At 41.2% G+C, this 21,301-nt stretch overlaps 1 protein-coding gene and 1 long non-coding RNA gene across 2 annotated transcripts in view; one reads left to right on the plus strand and one right to left on the minus strand.

Moving 5' to 3' along the window:
- The window catches only part of LOC105484871 (CD55 molecule (Cromer blood group)), a 145,809-nt gene that overhangs the window by 61,834 nt on the left and 62,674 nt on the right, over positions 1-21,301 (plus strand). The gene's annotated exons all lie outside the window — the stretch shown is intronic.
- Positions 17,534-21,301, minus strand: part of LOC139358509 (uncharacterized) — a 29,662-nt gene continuing 25,894 nt past the window's right edge. Inside the window, exon 3 of the long non-coding RNA XR_011613520.1 lies at positions 17,534-20,271. This is a non-coding gene — a long non-coding RNA (uncharacterized lncRNA). The remainder of the gene's footprint in view (positions 20,272-21,301) is intronic.

The raw sequence follows: 21,301 nt of genomic DNA on the forward strand, positions 1-21,301 counted from the left end.
TTTGGTGAGGTTATGTTTTCCTCGATGGTATTGATGCTTATGGATGTTTGCTGATGTCTGGGCATCCAATAGTTAGGTATTTATTCTAATCTTTGCAGCGTTGGCATGTTTGTACCCATCCATCCCTCTTGACAAGGCTTTCCAAGCATTCAAAGAGAATTGAGTGTTGCAATTTAAGTCTTTAGTCACTGCAGCCATATCTGCGTTATGGGGCACCCCAAACCCAGTAATGCTGCAACTCTTGCAGACTTCTAGAGTACTGCCTCAATCACCTTGGGTAAGATCCAGGACAATTACTTGAATTACCAGACAGAGTCTCTTGTTCGTTTCCCTCACTTTCCCCCAAACAAACAAGAGTTTCTTTCTCTTTGTGCTGAGCTGCCTGGAGTTAGGGGAGGGGTGATGCAAGCACCCCTGTAGCCACCAGCACTGGGACTGTACTAGGTCAGACCTGAATTCAGCACACTACTGGGTCTGCCTCAAGGCCTGTGGTGACTATTGTCTGACTACCATTGATGTTTATTCAAGGCCCAAGGCTCTTTAGTAAGCAGGTGGTGAATCCAGCCAGGCTTGTATCATTCCCTTCAGAGTGGCAGGCTCCTTTCTGGCACAGAATGGGTCTAGAAATGCTGTCTAGGAGCTATAGGACCTGGAGTCAGGAGCTTTAGAAATTTACTTGGTGCTTTATTTTTGCTGTGACTGAGCTGTTACCCATGTTACGAGGCAAAATCCTTTTTACTCTTCTCTCTCCTTTCCTCAAGCAGAAAGAGTCTCTCCCCATGGCCACCACAGCTGAGAATGCACTGGGTCACATGGTACTGGGTCTTGCCCAAGGCTCTTGGTAAATACCGCTTGGCTATCCCTGATGTTAATTCAAGGGCTAGGGCTCTTTTGTCAGCAAGTGATGAATTCTGCAAGGACTGGGTCCTTCCCTTCAAGGAAGCAGGTTCCCTTCTGCCCCAGAGTGTATCTAGAAATGTCATCCAGGAGCTAGATCCTGGAATGGGGGCTTCAGGACTCTGCCTGGTGCTTTATTTTACTGTGGCTGATCTGGTATCCCAGGCATAAGACAAAGTCCTCTTTACTTTTCTGGAGCTGTGAGCTGCACTGCCTGAGGTTGGAGGTGGGTGACACAGCATTCCCTTGGCCACCCCAACTGGTGTCTCACTAGGTTACATATACCCTGTGTCCATTAGCTCCAAGTCCATTACAGCACCAGAACTTACCCAGGAATTGCAGTCCTTTTTGGCCTAGATTGCCTTTCAAATTTATTTGGAGCCCAGAGCCCTTTAGCTCACAGTGATGAGACTTGCCAGAACTCAAGGTCTGGCCACTGGGATGGAAGAGTCCCCCTGGCTACGGCTTGTCTAAATGCTCCCTCCATGAGCGCCAGGTGAATTTCACCCTGTGTTGCCTTCTGCTGTAACAGGGCAGCTCTGAGTTTTAATGCAAAATCCCACAGTTACTGTGCTCTCCCTCCTCCACACACCATGTGGCTGTTGCCTGAGGCAGGGGATGAAGGAGGAGTGGTGTAGACAATTTGAGAGTGTTTGTCCCATACACGTGGCCAATAAGCATATGAAAAAAATGTTCAACATCACTAATCATTAGAGAAATGAAAATCAAAACCACAATGAGATGTCGTCTCACACAAATCAGAATGGCTATCATTAAAAAGTCAAAAAATAACAGATGCTGGTGAGATTGTGGAGAAAATGGAATACTTATACACTGATAGTGGGAATGTAAATTAGTTCAGCCACTGTGGAAAGCAGCTTGGCAATTTCTCAAAGAACTTAAACCATTCAAATCCGGGAATCCCATCATTGGGTATGTATACAAAGGAATATAAATCATTCTACCATAAAGACATATGTTCATCACAGCACTATTCACAATAGCGAAGACATGGAATCAGTCTCAATGTCCATCAATGGTAGACTGGATAAAGAAAGAAAATGTTATATACTATTGAATACTATGTAGCCACAAAGAGGAACAAGATCATGTTCTTTGCAGCAACATGGATGGCACTGGAGGGCATTGTCTTAAACAAACTAATACAGGAACAGAAAGCCAAATACCACACGTTGATCACTTTCTGTGAGCTAAACATTGACTACACATAGACACAAAGAAGCGAACAATAAATCCTGGGGCCTACTTGAGGGTGGAGGGTGGGAAGAGAGCAAGGATTGACAAACTGTCTATTGGATACTATCCTTATTACCTGGATGGTGAAATAATCTGTACACCAAACCCCTGTGACATGCAATTTACCTATATAACAACCTGGACATGTACTCCTGAAACTAAAAGTTAAAAAAAAACAAAAACAAAAACTGCCTTTCCTGCCTCTTCAATGCCCCTTTCCTTGATAGAATGTTAAAACCTGTTGCTGAGATTACTCATCTGATTTTTGGTTTTCATGAAGGTGCTTTCTTGTGTGGATAGTTGTTCATTTTGGTGTTCCTGTGGAGAGGGAAGATCATTGGAGGGTCCTATTCAGCTATCTTGCTGTGCTTCCTCTCAGAACCACTTTCTTGCTTGCTCTTGCCACACTGTCCTTTCCTGTCCTCAAAATTGCCCAGCACTTTCCTGTCTCAGGCACTGTGGACATGCTATTGCTCCTGTTTTGTACTCACTTTCTTCTCTCACCTGGTTAATTCCTACCCATCCCTCACACTTTAGCTTCAATGCCACTTCCTCAGAGGTCACTTCCATGACGCCCCTAATCGACAGTTGGTTTGTCATTATTCTCTCTTAGTATTCTTCAGAGAGCTTCATTTGTAATTTATTTTGTAATGACGTTTATTTGTACATTTGCTTGTTTATATGGCTCTTCTGTTAGATTGTGAATTTCATGAAGGCAGACATCCTGTCTGGTTTCTTTCTGAGCCACATCCCAGCACTTAGCACAATGCATGGTACTTGAAATGAGTGCCTGAGACATATTTGTTCAAAGAATAAATGTATGTGTGGATTATAGGAAACGATTGAAAAAAAAAACCTAAACTCTGTTAAATTGTGAATTGTGTAACTATAATGGATTGAGTGAAAAAATACTGACTGAGACATCAGAGAGCCTGTTGACAGTCAAAAGTTGGTTCAGTGGTTATGGCAAAACGGTACTAGGTCAATAAACAAAGAAAGAAGCGAGGGGATGGTTCAATAGGGAGATGTGGGGACAGAGTGCTGGGGCTCTGAGATGAGCAGGGTGAGGTGGACATGCTGGTGGGAAGTGCAGAGCAGATGAAGATTGGTGAGCTGAGAAATGGGAATTGGGACAAAAAGCTGTCAAAGAGGTCAACACAGTGGATACAAATAGTCTTGGCATTTTGAATGCTCTCCCATTCCATCCCATGGATTCTACTTTGAATCCATGTTGATGAAGTCTGTGGAGTCAGTAAGTCATATGACCATATCCTGCTTTCCTCAGGCTTCAGAGACCAAACATGAAAAATAACACCTTTCTTTTCAGCCCAGTTATCACTATTTTTAAAAGAGTAGGAAGTTCTTACCATAATTCAACAGGTTCTTTTTCCTACTCATTAGTTTTCTAATATTCGTCATGCAGTTAGAATGACTGAATTTATAATGACAAATATGCCTGCCCTCAGTAAAAGTCACGAGGATCACGAATTTACATTCTGGAAATAAGTAAATGTAGGGATCAAGGGTTAGAAATATTTTGAATAAAAATAGGTTGATGGGTGGAAAGGTACAGCAATATAAATTTCTCTTCCACCATAAAACACATGGGTGTGGAAGGTGGAGATTTCGCAGGAAAGGCAGTGAGGCAAGAAGCATCAAGATAGCTGGGTTTCTGTTTTGTCTGTAAGATAAGAGCAAAGGCAAACCTGTCCAACGAGGCCAGGTGTAGGCATGGACAGGGCAGGGTTAGAGTCACTCAGATTATTTTGAAGAGAAAGCAAGGTGATGGTTTTGATTGGTCTGTTTCCAGTTTTGTTTTTTCAGGTAGTAGGAATAGATAGCAGACATGAAGGAAACTGAAGGCTTAAGGAGCAGACTGGGAACAAAATTCAGCAGGAAGGCAGGGAAGAAGCAGCTAGGGCAATTCCTGTAACTTAAGGGAGTTTGCCCTGAGCAGCATGGAAATGAGGAGTTGAGTCATGTAGCCTTGGTTTATTGCAATTAGACACTCCCAAGTTTTAATAGATATTCAACAGCTAGGCAATAAATGCATTCTAGAACTGTTTCCTTTTCCAATGAGGAGAAACTACTTTGAATTCATGTTTATGAAGTCTGTGGAGTCCATGGGTCATAAGACCACATCCTGCTTTTCTCAGGCTTTAGAGACCAAACATGAGAAGTAACACCTTTCTTTTCAGCCCAGTCATTACAATTTTTAAAAGAGGGGAAATTCTTACCACAATTCAACAAGTTCTTTTCCTTCTCATTAGTGTTCCAATATTCACCACGCAGTTAGAATGAATGAAGTTAGAATGACAAATATGCCTGCCCTCAATCATGACCAAAATATCAAATGCTCTATTTTGGTAATTTGAGCTTGTGCATTGCAAGCCGTTTCTCCTGACTCCACAGGTCTTCTCCTTGCGAAGTCTCATCCAACCTTAACATATAAATCCAGGGTTCTGTGTAGCCTTGGTTGATCTCATAAGAATAGGGATTTTAGTGGCTAAAATTTTATACAAATAAGTCAGTAATAGTCATTTTATATAAAAATTATAGTGGTAAAAAAGTCATCAAGCCTCTTTGCTTCAATAAGCACTCCAATGACGTAAACCCACTGATGAGCTACTGGGAAAGGAAAAACTATGTAGTTCTCAGTGTTAATTTGTGGGAGAGGATGGCTCATCCTGATTTTTACAGGGCAAGGTACAGGTCTTGAACAGCCCCTATCTCCTCACTCACTCTCACCGTCTGGACACAGGAATGTTATGTTTATTAATCATTTATGGTATTTTATATTATTGAACCTCTACAGGATGAAGGCATCTTCTGGTGTGTGGGATTGAGGAAATTTCACCTAAAGATTGGGGCCATTTATGGCATCAATCATTTGGCTAAAATATGTATTTATGTGCCAGAACACTGAAGGAAGCCCTGCTCGTGGGGAGGAGAAGAGGAAGGCCCGATGGTTGTGGAAACCAGTCTCTCTTGATCTTCACCACAATGTAGCCAGGATGTCTAGAAGGAGTTTTAGGATGTTCAGATGGTCCCCTCTGTAGGAAGCTGAGCCAGAACTTTGGAAGTAAGAACACAGGTACAAGGCTGTAAATTTGTCCCAGCCCTTTAGGGTTAAGTAAAACCACTCAGATAGAGCATAAAATAGAACAAGGTCTATAAGCCCTGGGTGCACACCACCATATACAAAATCAGAAAATGAGAGTTTATATGCCAGAGAGTTTTCATACATTTATATGTTTTGTGTTCCTTTTATTTGTTTGTCGGTTTGTTTTACTTGGTATAAAAAAAAGAAAGAAAACCTTTGTGAAAGTTCTTAATTGTGCTAAGGGGGAAACAAGGAAATGACATTGTGCTCACACTTTGGCCAAAATTGAAGGGCACAGTGTTCAACTAGGGGTAGGTATGAGTGACAGAAACAATTGAAATGTGAGAGCCTGAAGCAGAATGTGGATCTGGGAGGCTAGCTGCTGGGTTCCATTTGAAGATTCTCTTACAAAATAGAAGCACAGTCGTGCCGCGTTTCCTTTTACTGAGGAATTTGGTTTTCACTTTCCAAGTAAACCCAGACCTTTAAAGTGAAAGCATCATCAAGTCTCAGGACTAAGATTCAGTGCTGACCTTTAGCTGTTTTCACTGCAGGATATTAGCTCACCAGACAGCTGGGTGAGATGACCTCTCTTTTAAAATAAAGCAACCCTAAGGGATTGGAGCAGCAGTAATTACCCTCTCATTTCTGCAAGAAACATTTATTACATTTGGAGTTGGCCTCATGATAGTCAGTATTTGCTTTTAAAACAGATGTGTTAGTTCCATCTGGACTGGGCTAATGCTTGAATCTTGTCATTAACAATGTACTTGTATTCATCATTCCTCATTTTCTGCATATTTTTAAAGACTTTTTCCTAACAAAGGAAAAGTTATCAAGCTGCATTTGCTTGTAGCAGATTTTTTTTAAGAGTCAAGAATAATAAAAAAGAACTGAACAATTTATGTTGGAGAAAGCAATGGAATTGTTAGTGGGAATAGAAGAGTGTGAGTACGTTTAGGACAAACATTAGCTATATCCAATATGCCTAGAATTGGCCATAATTGGTTTTTGTGACCAAATTTCTTTTCATTTTGCAAATGGGAATGGCCTTTAAGGTTGAAATCAGAATGACACAGGAATATTATTTAACAAGCTTTTTTTTTTTTTTTTTTTTGAGACAGAGTCTCGCTCTGCCGCCCAGGCTGGAGTGCAGTGGCCGGATCTCAGCTCACTGCAAGCTCCGCCTCCCGGGTTCACGCCATTCTCCTGCCTCAGCCTCCCCAATAGCTGGGACTACAGGCGCCCGCCACCTCGCCCGGCTAGTTTTTTGTATTTTTTAGTAGAGACGGGGTTTCACCGTGTCAGCCAGGATGGTCTCGATCTCCTGACCTCGTGATCCGCCCGCCTCGGCCTCCCAAAGTGCTGGGATTACAGGCTTGAGCCACCGCGCCCGGCCTATTTAACAAGCTTTTAACCCCAACTTTTAGCAAAATTTGTATAACTAGCATATTACGTGTTTTACTTAGCTTTCAATGTCACTGCAGTTGGAAAATAAGTTTCGCCCTCTTTCTTCCGTGGCCTGCTTTTCCCCAAACAATGCCTGTTTGATTTTTACTGAAGTCAGTCTTGTGAAGATTAATAGCCAGAATCCCAAAAACAGTTTGCTAGTTGGGCTGTAGAGTCTACAATGTTGAGGGAATCAATTTCGTCTGATGGGACTACCAGAAGAGAAGAGAGGAAGAATTTTTCATTAATTAAGCAAGTATTTAATGAGAGTGTAATATGGGCTTATTGAAGCAGATGTCACTAGAACATAAAGGGAAGGCTAAAACAAGGCCTCCACCCTCTCACAATTCATATCCATTTGAGGAGATGAGATATCAATATCAGAATAACTAAGTGGAAGCAGAGAGTATTTGGTTTGAATGCCAGTGCAATGTATTGGAATTTGGGGTCAAGAAAGACCATGAATTTCCTTCCATGGCTAGAAGGATTTGTAGAGGAGGTAAGACTTTACCCTTAAACTTTACACTTAATAATTTCTTCTTTCCCTTGAGTTTGCCTAAGAATTTTGAATAATTTTTCAAGACCTCTATTAGTCCAACTAAGGATAGAAAAAAATCAACATGGCAGGCCTGTGGGTCAATGAGATTACTGAAAAAAGGTTAGCTGTCACTGACATGATTATATTACGTTTGCTGAACCCTGTTGATACTCAAACCTCAGGAGAAAAGGTTGTTGTCTTCTGTAGGGGATCCAGAACAAAGCAAAAGTCTGCCTTTGTGACTCTGGGAGTATCATTATATACAGCTGAAGCTTTTCCATTTCAGTTTCATCCAGTTACACTAAGAGCCAAGCCAAAGGCATTTTAGGATACCCAGCAGCCCCTTTCCATAGTAGGGAATTAAGATCAAATACTTCTTTTTATTCTTCACAGGAGCCTGTTTCCATGTGAAACTGGGCAGAGTTGAGCCTGCAAAAGGCATGCTCTCTGGATGTTGAAGAGAAATTTGCAGAAAAAGGAATGCATCAACTCCAAGAGATTTCAAAATATGGTGGGCGCAAGGAATGGAAATTCTAAGGATGTAGAGAATGAAATAAAAATGAAAAAAGCAAAACAAGGACTTGTCCTGCAGAGGGAATGCCCATGAATTATCTCGTACTCATAGAACAATGAGTGCTATGGGGAAGGTAATGGTCTCAGTGGTATCTTAGTTCTTAGCTGCGCACCTGCCTTTCATCTTCCTGTGTGGCTTTCTCTCTGGTTCCAGTAAGGAAGCTTTCTAGAGGTTTGAGTTGTTCAGATGTGTGTAATACACATCCTGCATAGTACACTTTATAAGCACTTTTCCTGAAGCAGCAGGTAGCTCTTGTGTCCCTCTTTCCCCCTTCACTAGCAAATCCTATTTCTTTCCTGCAACATTGTTGGCAAGCCCCAGAGAGAGGAGTTTGTCAGGAACTCATCAGGTTTAGCAATGATGAAGCCACCATGAGATCCCTATGGCCAGAATATGCCCTCTCCAGAGCTTCCCACTTTAAGTATTTGCAGTAAGGGATTTCTCAGGCAGTAAGTTGTTTCCCGTTATGAGAAAATATTAACTGCATCAGTGAAATGAAAAGATGTGGCACTTGGTCAGCAATTTCTTTGTGGCCTAGAATCAATAGTCATCACATTCTCAGCTTTCCATTTCTGGCAGTAAGAATGCAAAGTCTAAAACATAGGTCTGTAAAGTATTTGCATAGACATAACATGGTTGTGTGTCTCTCTTTGGATTCCCTCCTACAGAATGCTCATTTCTCCTTACTTATCCTCTTTTGGATTTTAGTGTATCTCTTTTAAAGGATTGCAAATGAAAACCAACCCTTCCCCATGAAGTCACTATAAAAGTCACAGACTTTTGTTTAACAGAAAAGATGTTTTTCCTGCAGATTTTCATCTGGTTCACACATTTAAAAAGACTTGCTCAGTATAATTGTCTTTAGGTGGGCTGGTCACATTCAGGGATTCTACAAATGAAAGGAGGATGCTATTTCTGTTCTGAAATAATTTATATTTCAATGTTGCATCAGCTATGCTTAAATTAATGAGAAAATGAATGTTTTAGTGCCATTGGTGTGTATAGCTTCCTTCCTGCTCTAAACTAATAATGCTTCTAGACTTTGTAACAAAATTTATCTGCAAAGCAGATGCTTTGTTGTAGAATGGGGAGAGATTCCAAAGTCATTTACTGCTGATAGCAAAGAAAAAATGGTGGCTGCCTGGCATTTGCAAATTGCATTAATCCCCTTGATATGGACTAGATGGATTTGGGCATTTAGAGATGATACCATCATATTATGCCATTCTGTATTTCTAGATCAACAGATAATTTAACAATGTTCCTTCTCCTTAAAGCCCTCTTCTCTCGAGAAAAAATAAGTTCACTAATGAATTTCCCATTTTTTCCAGGAATATTTTGGGGAAATATTCTATAAAAAAATGAACAGTTTGTGGGCCTTGAAGTATTCTAAAGATTTTTAGAAGCTGCTAGTTAATATCGGCATGATACCTTTCAGTGATCTCTATCAGAGATTATTAACAAAATGTGATCATGCTAATGAGTCAAAGAAAGCTCAAAGTTGTGATGTGGGCAGTTGCATTTGAAATTGATACACCAATCTTCCCTGGACACTCACACACACATATGGTGCATCTGAGCCAGTGGTAAGAGTTTGAATCCATGCATTAGCCTCGGGTTAATCAAAGACAAAAACTGCTTCGCTTGCCCTTAAATCTTCCCCTCAGGCTGCTGCTGAGCAACGTCTGAGGATTCCAAGGGCTGAGGCAGCCAGTTGGGGTAGGGAATCTATTTAGCATGTGTACCACGGGGACTCTGCAAAGAAGTGCAGCTTGTAATTCCCAAAGTGAGGGTCCAAGAGAGAAAAGGGAAATAAATAGGTCTCACTCGAAGCACATTCTAACCGGTCATAGCTCCCTTTGGAAGAAGTCAGCTCAAAATATCCCTGGGAGTTACTGGAGTTAAGAGTCCAGTGATTACCCCCATGAGAGTACAGCAAACATAAAGGTAAGGTAAAATTTGGGTGACATGCTCTTCCCATGGCCAAGGTCATTGCCCAAATAGGCAATTGAATGGAGACAATTTTTACACGTGTGGTCTATGTGTAAATGGGAGATTTAAAGTTTAACCTTTAAAAAAATTGTTCCCAGTGGTGACCATCTCAGGAGCCAGACTGAGAGTTGCCAAGCAACAAGAGAAACAAAGGCAAGTTCCAAGAGGTTCATTAAAATCCGCAACTGCAGAGCTTTACTCTAATGTTCTCCACCCTAGTGGAAAAGACAACCTAGTCAAAATTGATACCTCCTGTCTGTTTCCACCCTCCACCCTTCCTCCTTTGAGCTCCAAAAGCACACTGGTTACACTGTCAACTTTAGCAGAAAATATATTTTGTCTTATACCATAGATTTTTGTACATCTATATGTTTCCCAGTTAGATCACTGACTGTACTAAGGCAGGAACCATGTCTTGTCTTCTTACTACTAACTTAGTGCCTAAAACAATTCCTATACATAGTAGGTTGACAATAAATTGAATGTTAACTGCACAGTAGCAATCTCTGCCTATTGAAGTTCTAGCTTTTCTTTAAGGCTGATTTCAAATGCTCCATCTCTTCAGAAGCCTTTTCTTATCTCTGATGTGCTATCATTTATCCTTAAATTCCTACAGCATCTTTTGTACCTCTTTGGTGAAACTTACTTTGTCTCGTATTACAGACATTCTAGTTCCGCCTTACTTTGTGTGCTCTGTCAGGATAAGAATCAGGCCGTACTTGACTCCATATTCTTGGATACAAAGGCTTGCACACAGGCTTGCTTATTCATTTATTAATAAAACTGAGAATCAACTATGTGGATTCTGTAGGACTGGGCATATAAAGTGAATTAAGTAGACATGGCTTTTATTCTCACCGAACTTAAAATCTTGTGGAGAATTGGACAAGCAAATAGGAAACCAAAGCTCAGTGCTTTGATGAGAAGGTATAAACATCATGGGGTCACTTGACCTAATTCAGGGGATCAGAGAAGACATCCATGAAGAACTGATGATACTCATACTAAGTCCTGAAGAATGAAAAACAATGCATATGCAAAGGCCAGGAACTGGTACATTTAAGGAGCTGAAAATTCAGAAGTTCTAATGAGCTCAAGTGAAGAATGCTTTAAATGTGTATCACACCTTTCCCTCTAGAAAACTGAAGTGTAGAAGGACAAGACATAAAAAGGGGAAATCCAAGTTCACATGATGGCTAAACTAGCAAGAAGCTCACATATTTTGTCTTCCAGATCAGTTGTTTTTCCTCTAAATATTTGTTTCTGTGTTTCTTTCAAGGTCAACACCCTGTTTCCTCATTAAGTCATGAAAACCTGTTAATGCAGGAAATACATACATGCAAGCATTTGATGTAGTTTATTTCTCCCTAAGTCATTCATATATTTCTATGCTGTAGTAAAACAGTGTTGCCTCTGATAGTTCATCCTTAAGAAAGAGAAAAGCAGAAGTCCAAATATGTTGGCTGGAGCTCTGCTACAGTAAGTTGGCTCGCTACATGTGGGGAACAATTTCAGTCTGTGAGCACATACCCCTGAATGTGACTTAAGCAAAGCTGGTTATTACATGGAAATCAACATTTAGAAGGCTTTTGTTTTGCTTATCTACATAGCTTCAATGAGGAAGGAGGAAATGAGACCATAAGTACCGTGACCATATAATTTATTATCCATCTAGAACACTTTGAGAATGAAAAAGAGGACTCTTAATAATTATGCAAAGAAAACTTGTGCAAACTGAGAGCACACAGGTAAATTGGGACATATGATTATGCTATCTATAACTAAAACACCTTCACAGATTTACACATTGATGTTCAAGATTTCCCTTTTCTTTGCCTTTATTCTAGATCATTTTTTATAGAAGATGTTCTGTAAATAGTTGATGTTCAAAGAGTATACCCTAGAAAGAAGGAGAGTCACTTCACTGCTCTCGTCCCTAGAAAATTGTGTCTTAACATATAATTACAACCTTCCTAAATCCTGGTCAACTGCACAATCAATTTCTTGAGCCTATGTAACTATCTCACAATTTTCTTGAGCTTACGTAATCCCTGACACTGGATCAGCACTGTGCGGTAGAACTCTGCAATGATGGAATGTCATGTATGTGCTCTGTGCTACATAGTAGTCACTAGCCACATGAGTCATTGAGAAACTGAAACATGGCCAGAGCAACTGAGAAACTATATTTTAAATTTGGTTTAATTTTTCTTAATTTTAAAATAAGTTTAAATAGCTACATGTGGTTAGCAACTAGCATAGTTAACATCTCTAGATCACTGGAATTAAAAAGAGGCACCAGTTGATATGGCTTGGCTGTGTCCCCACCCAAATCTCATCTTGAATTCCCATGTATTGTGGGAGGGACCCAGTAGGAGGTAATTGAATCATGGGGCAGGTCTTTACCATGCTGTTCTCAGGATGGTGAATACGTCTCATGAGATCTCATGGTTTTATAAAGGGGAGTTTCCTTGCACAAGCTTTCTTCTCTTGTCTGCTGCTATGTGAGATGTCCCTTTCACCTTCTGTCATGATTGTGAGGCCTCCCCAGCCACATGGAACTGTAAGTCCATTAAACCTCTTTCTCTTGTAAATTGCCCAGTCTCGGGTATGTCTTTATCAGCAGTGTGAAAACAGACTAATACAGTAAATTGGTACTGGTAGAGTGGGGTGCTGCTGTAGATACTCAAAAATGTGGAAGCAACTTTGGAACTGGGTAATAGGCAGAGGTTGGAATAGTTTGGAGGGCTTGGAAGAAGACAGAAAAATGTGGGAAAGTTTAGAACTTCCTAGAGACTTGTTGAATGATTTTTCCTGCTCCAGATGCTGATAGCGATGTGGACAATAAAGTCCAGGCTAAGGTGGTCTCAGACAGAAATAAGGAACTTGTTGGGAACTGGAGCAAAGGTGACTCTTGTTATGTTTTAGCAAAGAGACTGGTGGCATTTTGCCTCTGCACTAGAGATTTGTGGAACTTTGAACTTGAGAGAGATGATTTAGGGTATCTGGCAGCAGAAATTTCTAAGCAGCAAAGCATTCAAGAGGCGAGTTGGGTACTGCTAAAGGCATTCAGTTTTAAAAGGGAAACAGCATAAAAGTTTGGAAAATTTGCAGCCTGACAATGTGATAGAAAAGAAAATCCCATTTCTAAGGAGATATCTAAGCAGGCTGCAGAAATTTGCATAAGTAATGAGGAGCTGAATGTTAATCCCCAAGAAATGGGGAAAATGTCTCCAAGCCATGTCAGGTAGCCCATTCCATTACAGGCCTGGTGGTCTAGGAGGAAAAAGTGGTTTCGTGGGCTGGGCCCAGGGTCCCTGTGCTGTATGCACCCTAGGGACTTGACGCACTATGTCTCAGCCACTCCAGCCATGGCTGAAAGGGGCCAGCACAGAGCTCAGGCCATGGCTTCAGAGTGTGCAAGCCTCAAGACTTGGCAGCTTCCATGTGGTGCTGAGCCTGCCAGTGCATAGAAGCCAAGAATTGGGGTTTGGGAACCTCCACCTAGATTTCAGAGGATGTATGGAAGTGCCTGGATATCCAGGCGGAAGTTTGCTGCAGGGGTGGGGCTTTCATGGAGAACCTCTGCTAGGGCAGTGTCAAAGGGAAATGTGGGGTCAGAGCCCCCACACAGAGTCCCTACTGGAGCACCACCTATGGAGCTGTGAGAAGAGGGCCACAGTCCTCCAGACCCCAGAATGGTAGATCCACTGACAGCTTGCATTGTGTGCCTGGAAAAGCTACAGACACTCAATACCAGCCCATGAAAGCAGCCAGGAGGGAGGTCGTACCCTGCAAAGCCACAGAGGCAGAGCTGTCCAAGACCATGGGAACCCACCTCTTGCATCAGCATGACCTGGATGACGGACATGGAGTCAAAGGAGATCGTTTTGGAGCTTTGAGATTTGAATGCCCCACTGGATTTCAGACTTGTGTGGGGCCTGTAGCCCCTTTGTTTTGGCCAGTTTCTCCCATTTGGAATGGCTGCATTTACCCAATGCCTGTTGTACCCCCATTATATCTAAGAAGCAACTAGCTTGCTTTTGATTTTACAAGCTCATAGGTGGAAGGGACTTGCCTTGTCTCAGATGAGACTGAACTGTGGACTTTTGAGCTAATGCTGAAATAAGACACTGGGGGACTGTTGGGAAGGCATGATTGGTTTTGAAATGTGAGAACATGAGATTTGGGAGGGGCCAGGGTGGAATGATATGGTCTGGCTATGACCCCACCCAAATCTCATCTTGAATTCCGATGTGTTGTGAGAGGGACCCAGTGGGGGGTAATTGAATCATGGGGGCAGGTCTTTCCTGTGCTGTTCTTGGGATAATGATAAGTCTCATGAGATCTGATGGTTTTAAAATGGGGCGTTTCCCTGCACAAGCTTTCTTCTCTTGTCTGCTGCCCTGTGAGACATGCCTTTCACCTTCTGTCATGATTGTGAGGCTTCCCCAGCCATGTGGAACTGTAAGTCCATTAAACCTCTTTTGTAAATTGCCCAGTCTAGGGTATGTCTTTATCAGCAGCATGAAAACAGACCAATACACCAGTGAATGTCACCAAGATAAAAACAGAAAATCTTTCATTTATTTTTTGTTCCATTTAGATGTACACAGAGCTGAGATCCTAGTAGGCCAAGGTCTCAGCCTTTACCTTTGTTTGACTCCACCTCAAGGATCAATTTCATCTCTTTTTTTTTTTATATATACTTTAAGTTCTAGGGTACATGTGCACAATGTGCAGGTTTGTTACATATGTGTACATGTGCCATGTTGGTGTGCTGCACCCATCAACTCGTCAGCACCCATCAACATCTCATTTACATCAGTTATAATTCCGAATGCCATCCTCCCCCCTCCCCTCTCCCCATAATAGGCCCCGGTGTGTGATGTTCCCCTTCCCATGTCCAAGTGATCGCATTGTTCAATTCCCACCTATGAGTGAGTCCATGTGGTGTTTGGTTTTCTGTTCTTGCGATAGTTTGCTGAGAATGATGGTTTCCAGCTGCATCCATGTCCCTACAAAGGACACAAACTCATCCTTTTTTATGGCTGCATAGTATTCCATGGTGTATATTTGCCACATTTTCTTAATCCAGTCTGTCACTGATGGACATTTGGGTTGATTCCAAGTCTTTGCTATTGTGAATAGTGCCACAATAAACATACATGTGCATGTGTCTTTATAGCAGCATGATTTATAGTCCTTTGGGTATATCCCCAGTAATGCGATGGCTGGGTCTAATGGTATTTCTAGTTCTAGATCCTTGAGGAATCGCCATACTGTTTTCCATAATGGTTGAACTAGTTTACAATCCCACCAACAGTGTAAAAGTGTTCCTATATCTCCACATCCTCTCCAGCACCTGTTGTTTCCTGACTTTTTAATGATTGCCATTCTAACTGGTGTGAGATGGTATCTCATTGTGGTTTTGATTTGCATTTCTCTGATGGCCAGTGATGATGAGCATTTATTCATGTGTCTGTTGGCTGTATGAATGTCTTCTTTTGAGAAATGTCTCTTCATATCCTTTGCCCACTTTTTGATGGGGTTGTTTGTTTTCTTCCTGTAAATTTGTGTGAGCTCTTTGTAGGTTCTGGATATTAGCCCTTTGTCAGATGAGTAGATTGCAAAAATTTTCTCCCATTCTGTAGGTTGCCTGTTCACTCTGATGGTAGTTTCTTTTGCTGTGCAGAAGCTCTTTAGTTTAATTAGATCCCATTTGTCAATTTTGGCTTTTGTTGCCATTGCTTTTGGTGTTTTAGACATAAAGTCCTTACCCATGCCTATGTCCTGAATGGTATTACTTAGGTTTTCTTCTAGGGTTTTTATGGTATTAGGTCTAACATTTAAGTCTCTAATCCATCTTGAATTAATTTTCGTATAAGGAGTAAGGAAAGGATCCAGCTTCAGCTTTCTGCTTATGGCTACCTAGTTTTCCCAGTACCATTTATTAAATAGGGAATCCTTTCCCCATTTCTTGTTTCTCTCAGGTTTGTCAAAGATCAGATGGCTGTAGATGTGTGGTATTATTTCTGAGGACTCTGTTCTGTTCCATTGGTCTATATCTCTGTTTTGGTACCAGTACCATGCTGTTTTGGTTACTGTAGCCCTGTAGTATAGTTTGAGGTCAGGTAACGTGATGCCTCCAGCTTTGTTCTTTTGACTTAGGATTGTCTTGGCAATGCGGGCTCCTTTTTGGTTCCATATGAACTTTAAAGCAGTTTTTTCCAATTCTGTGAAGAAAGTCATTGGTAGTTTGATGGGGATGCATTGAATCTATAAATTACCTTGGGCAGTATGGCCATTTTCATGATATTGATTCTTCCTATCCATGAGCATGGTATGTTCTTCCATTTGTTTGTGTCCTCTTTTATTTCACTGAGCAGTGGTTTGTAGTTCTCCTTGAAGAGGTCCTTTACATCCCTTGTAAGGTGGATTCCTAGGTATTTTATTCTCTTTGAAGCAATTGTGAATGAAAGTTCATTCCTGATTTGGCTCTCTGTTTGTCTGTTACTGGTGTATAAGAATGCTTGTGATTTTTGCACATTAATTTTGTATCCTGAGACTCTGCTGAAGTTGCTTATCAGCTTAAGGAGACTTAGGGCTGAGATGATGGGGTTTTCTAAATATACATTCATGTCATCTGCAAACAGGGACAATTTGACTTCTTCTTTTCCTAACTGAACACCCTTTATTTCTTTCTCTTGCCTGATTGCCCTAGCCAGAACTTCCAACACTATGTTGAACAGGAGTGGTGAGAGAGGGTATCCCTGTCTTGTGCCAGTTTTCAAAGGGAATGCTTCCAGTTTTTTCCCATTCAGTATGATATTGGCTGTGGGTTTGTCATAAATAGCTCTTATTATTTTGAGATACATTCCATCAATACCGAATTTATTGAGAGTTTTTAGCATGAAGGGCTGTTGAATTTTGTGAAAGGCCTTTTCTGCATCTGTTGAGATAATCATGTAGTTTTTGTCTTCGATTCTGTTTATATGCTGGATTACGTTTATTGATTTGCATATGTTGAACCAGCCTTGCATCCCAGGGATGAAGCCCACTTGATCATGGTGGATAAGCTTTTTGATGTGCTACTGGATTCAGTTTGCCAGTATTTTATTGAGGATTTTTGCGTTGATGTTCATCAGGGATATTGGTCTAAAATTCTCCTTTTTTGTTGTGTCTCTGCCAGGTTTTGGTATCAGGATGATGTTGGCCTCATAAAATGAGTTAGGGAGGATTCTCTCTTTTTCCATTGATTGGAATAGTTTCAGAAGGAATGGTACCAGCTCCTCCTTGTACCTCTGGTAGAATTCGGCTGTGAATCCATCTGGTCCTGGACTTTTTTTGGTTGGTAGGCTATTAATTGTTGCCTCAATTTCAGAGCCTGCTATTGGTCTATTCAGGGATTCAGCTTCTTCCTGGTTTAGTCTTGGGAGAGCGTAAGTGTCCAGGAAATTATCCATTTCTTCTAGGTTTTCTAGTTTATTTGCATAGAGGTGTTTAGAGTATTCTCTGATGGTATTTTGTGTTTCTGTGGGGTCAGTGGTGATGTCCCCTTTATCATTTTTTATTGCATCTATTTGATTATTCTCTCTTTTCTTTTTTATTAGTCTTGCTAGCGGTCTATCAATTTTGTTGATCTTTTCAAAAAACCAGCTCCTGGATTCATTGATTTTTTGGAGGGTTTTTTGTGGCTGTATCTCCCTCAGTTCTGCTCTGATCTTAGTTACTTCTTGCCTTCTGCTAGCTTTTGAATGTGTTTGCTCTTGCTTCTCTAGTTCTTTTAATTGTGATGTTAGGGTGTCAATTTTAGATCTTTCCAGCTTTCTCTTGTGGGCATTTAGTGCTATAAATTTCCCTCTATACACTGCTTTAAATGTGTCCCAGAGATTCTGGTAAACATTATCCCATTATTATTGTATGGGAATCTAAGTCTCTTTGTAAGTCTCTAAGGACTTGCTTTATGAATCTGGGTGCTCCTGTATTGGGTGCATATATATTTAGGATAGTTAGCTCTTCTTGTTGAATTGATCCCTTTACCATTATGTAATGGCCTTCTTTGTCTCTTTTGATCTTTGATGGTTTAAAGTCTGTTTTATCAGAGACTAGGATTGCAACCCCTGCTTTTCTTTGTTCTCCATTTGCTTGGTAGATCTTCCTCCACCCTTTATTTTGAGCCTATGTGTGTCTCTGCACATGAGATGGGTTTCCTGAATACAGCAAACTGATGGGTCTTGACTCTTTATCCAATTTGCCAGTGTGTGCCTTTTAATTGGACCATTTAGTCCATTTACATTTAAGGTTAATATTGTTATGTATGAACTTGATCCTGTCATTGTGATATTAGCTGGTTATTTTGCTTGTTAGTTGATGCAGTTTTTTCCTAGCATCGATGGTCTTTACATTTTGGCATGTTTTTGCAATGGCTGGTACCGGTTGTTCCTTTCTATGTTTAGTGCTTCCTACATGGTCTCTTGTAGGGCAGGCCTGGTGGTGACAAAATCTCTCAGCATTTGCTTGTCTGTAAAGGATTTTATTTCTCCTTCACTTGTGAAACTTAGTTTGGCTGGATATGAAATTCTGGGTTGAAAATTCTTTAGGAATGTTGAATATTGGCCCCCACTCTCTTCTGGCTTGGAGAGTTTCTGCCAAGAGATCCGCTGTTAGTCTGATGGGCTTCCCTTTGTGGGTAACCCAACCTTTCTCTCTGGCTCCCCTTAACATTTTTTCCTTCATTTCAACTTTGGTGAATCTGACAATTATGTGTCTTGGAGTTGCTCTTCTCAAGGAGTATATTTGTGGTGTTCTCAGTATTTCCTGAATTTGAATGTTGGCCTGCCTTACTAGGTTGGGAAAGTTCTCCTGGATGATATCCTGAAGAGTGTTTTCCAACTTGGTTCCATTTTCCCCCTCACTTTCAGGCACACCAGTCAGAAGTAGAATTGGTCTTTTCACATAATCCCATATTTCTTGGAGGCTTTGTTCATTTCTTTTTCCTCTTTTTTCTCTAGACTTCTCTTCTCACTTCATTTCAGTCATTTGATCTTCAATCATTGATACTCTTTCTTCCAGTTGATCGAGTTGGTTACTGAAGCTTGTGCATTTGTCACATATTTCTTGTGTCATGGTTTTTATCTCTGTCAGTTCATTTATGGCCTTCTCTGCATTAATTATTCTAGTTATCCATTCTTCCATTATTTTTTCAAGATTTTTAGTTTCTTTGCACTGGTTACTTAGTTCCTCCTTTAGCTCTGAGAAGTTTGATCGACTGAAGCCTTCTTCTCTCAACTCGTCAAAGTCATTCTCTGTCCAGCTTTGATCCGTTGCTGGCCATGAGCTGTGTTCCTTTGGAGGGGGAGATGTGCTCTGAGTTTTTGAATTTCCAGCTTTTCTGCCCTGCTTTTTCCCCATCTTTGTGGTTTTATATGCCTCTGGTCTTTGATGATGGTGACGAACTATGGGGTTTTGGTGTGGGTGTCCTTTCTGTTTGTTAGTTTTCCTTCTAACAGTCAGGATCCTCAGCTGTAGGTCTGTTGGAGATTGCTTGAGGTCCACTCCAGACCCTGTTTGCCTGGGTATCAGCAGCGGAGGCTGCAGAAGATAGAATATTGCTGAACAGTGAGTGTTGCTGTCTGATTCTTGCTCTGGAAGCTTCGTCTCAGGGGTGTACTCTGCCACATTAGGTGTGAGCTGTTGGTCTGCACCTAGTGGGGGATGTCTCCCAGTTAGGCTACTCAGGGGTCAGGGACCAACTTGAGCAGGCAGTCTGTCCATTCTCAGATCTCAACCTCCATGTTGGGAGATCCACTGCTCTCTTCAAAGCTGTCAGACAGGGTCTTTTACCTCTGCTGAGGTTTCTGCTGCTTTTTGTTTAGCTATGCCCTATCCCCAGAGATGGAGTCTACAGAGATAGGCAGGCCCCCTTGAGCTGCATTGGGCTCCACCTAGTTCAAGCTTCCAGGTGGCTTTGTTTACCTACTTAAGCCTCAGCAATGGCAAGCGCTCCTCCCCCAGCCTTGCTGCTGCCTTGCAGTTAGATCTCAGACTGCTGTGCTAGCAATGAGGGAGGCTCCGTGGGCATGGGACCCTCCTGTCCAGGTGTGGGATATAATCTCCTGGTGTGCTGTTTGCTAAGACCCTTGGTAAAGCGCAGTATTAGGGTGGGAGTTACCCGATTTTCCAGGTGTTGTGTGTCTCAATTTCCCTTGGCTAGGAAAAGGGATTCCCTTCTCCCTTGTGCTTCCCAGGTGAGGTGATAGCTTGCTCTGCTTCAGCTCTCGCTGGTTGGGCTGCACCAGCTGACCGGCACTGATTGTCTGGCACTCCCCAGTGAGATGAACCCGGTACCTCAGTTGAAAATGCAGAAATCACCCGTTCTCTGTGTTGCTCACGCTGGGAGCTGGAGGTTGGAGCTGCTCCTATTCGGCCATCTTGCTCCAGGATCACTCAATTTCATCTCTATTAAATATAGAGAAAGGAAAGAACATAAAATACATATCAAATCAACAGCATTTGATTCAAGCAGAACATTGATATGTTAATCCATTTTACTTGAAACACCATAGTAAGTATTTATACTAGTGGGAATAGTAATGAACATAATCACAGGACTTTGTTCTATGGTGTACGATGCATTAAAGAAATCCACAGCCTGGCCAACATGGCAAAACTCCATCTCTACTATAAATACAAAAATAAGGCAGGCATAGTGGTACACACTTGTATTCCCAGCTACTCAAGAGGCTTAGGCAGGAGGATCACTAAAAAACCCAGGATGCAGAGGTTGCAGTAAGCTGAGATCATGCCACTGCACACAAGCATGGGTGACAGAGTGAGACTCCATCTCAAAAAAAAATAATAATAATAATAATTCAAAATTTTTAAAGAAAGTCCTACTTCTGCCAGAGTCTTCGTTAAAGGAATATTAAGGCCCCAAAGCTCTATCTTCAGCATTTTGTGTTCCTCTTAATACAAAAAGCATAAGGCCCAAAGCAATTGATATTAGATCTCCTTATCTCATCAAATGTTTCCTTTGTTCTGCCTTCTCATTAAACTATTTGTAATTCTTCTATGGCTCTTATTACTTTCTGTTTTGTATTAGCTGTGTAACTAATACAAAAGAGCAAAAAGTGGACACTGTGGTAGACAGCTATAATTTTACTTCTCCTACTGAAGAGTAAGTAGTATAAGGACAAGTACAGTTCATATACCTGTACTATATTTTGTACAACACCAGGCACAGTTCTTTACACATGGTAGGTGCTCAGGAAATGTTTGCTAGTTTTTTTGGAAACATTTTGTATTAGTACCTCACATTGTGTCAAGAATTAAGTTCCTGGAACCTGAAGTGAGATAAAATATAAATTCTTAGGCAACGATGTAAATTCTTATGCAGACAGAGTAACTGAATATAAATTTGAGGGTGTGGTAAGACTGATTTATTTTTTCTCTCAGGATTGCAAGCTGATATAATTATATTGGAAAGCAA

Source organism: Macaca nemestrina, chromosome 1 (assembly GCF_043159975.1).
Source record: "Macaca nemestrina isolate mMacNem1 chromosome 1, mMacNem.hap1, whole genome shotgun sequence".
Classification (NCBI taxonomy): Eukaryota; Metazoa; Chordata; class Mammalia; order Primates; family Cercopithecidae; genus Macaca; species Macaca nemestrina.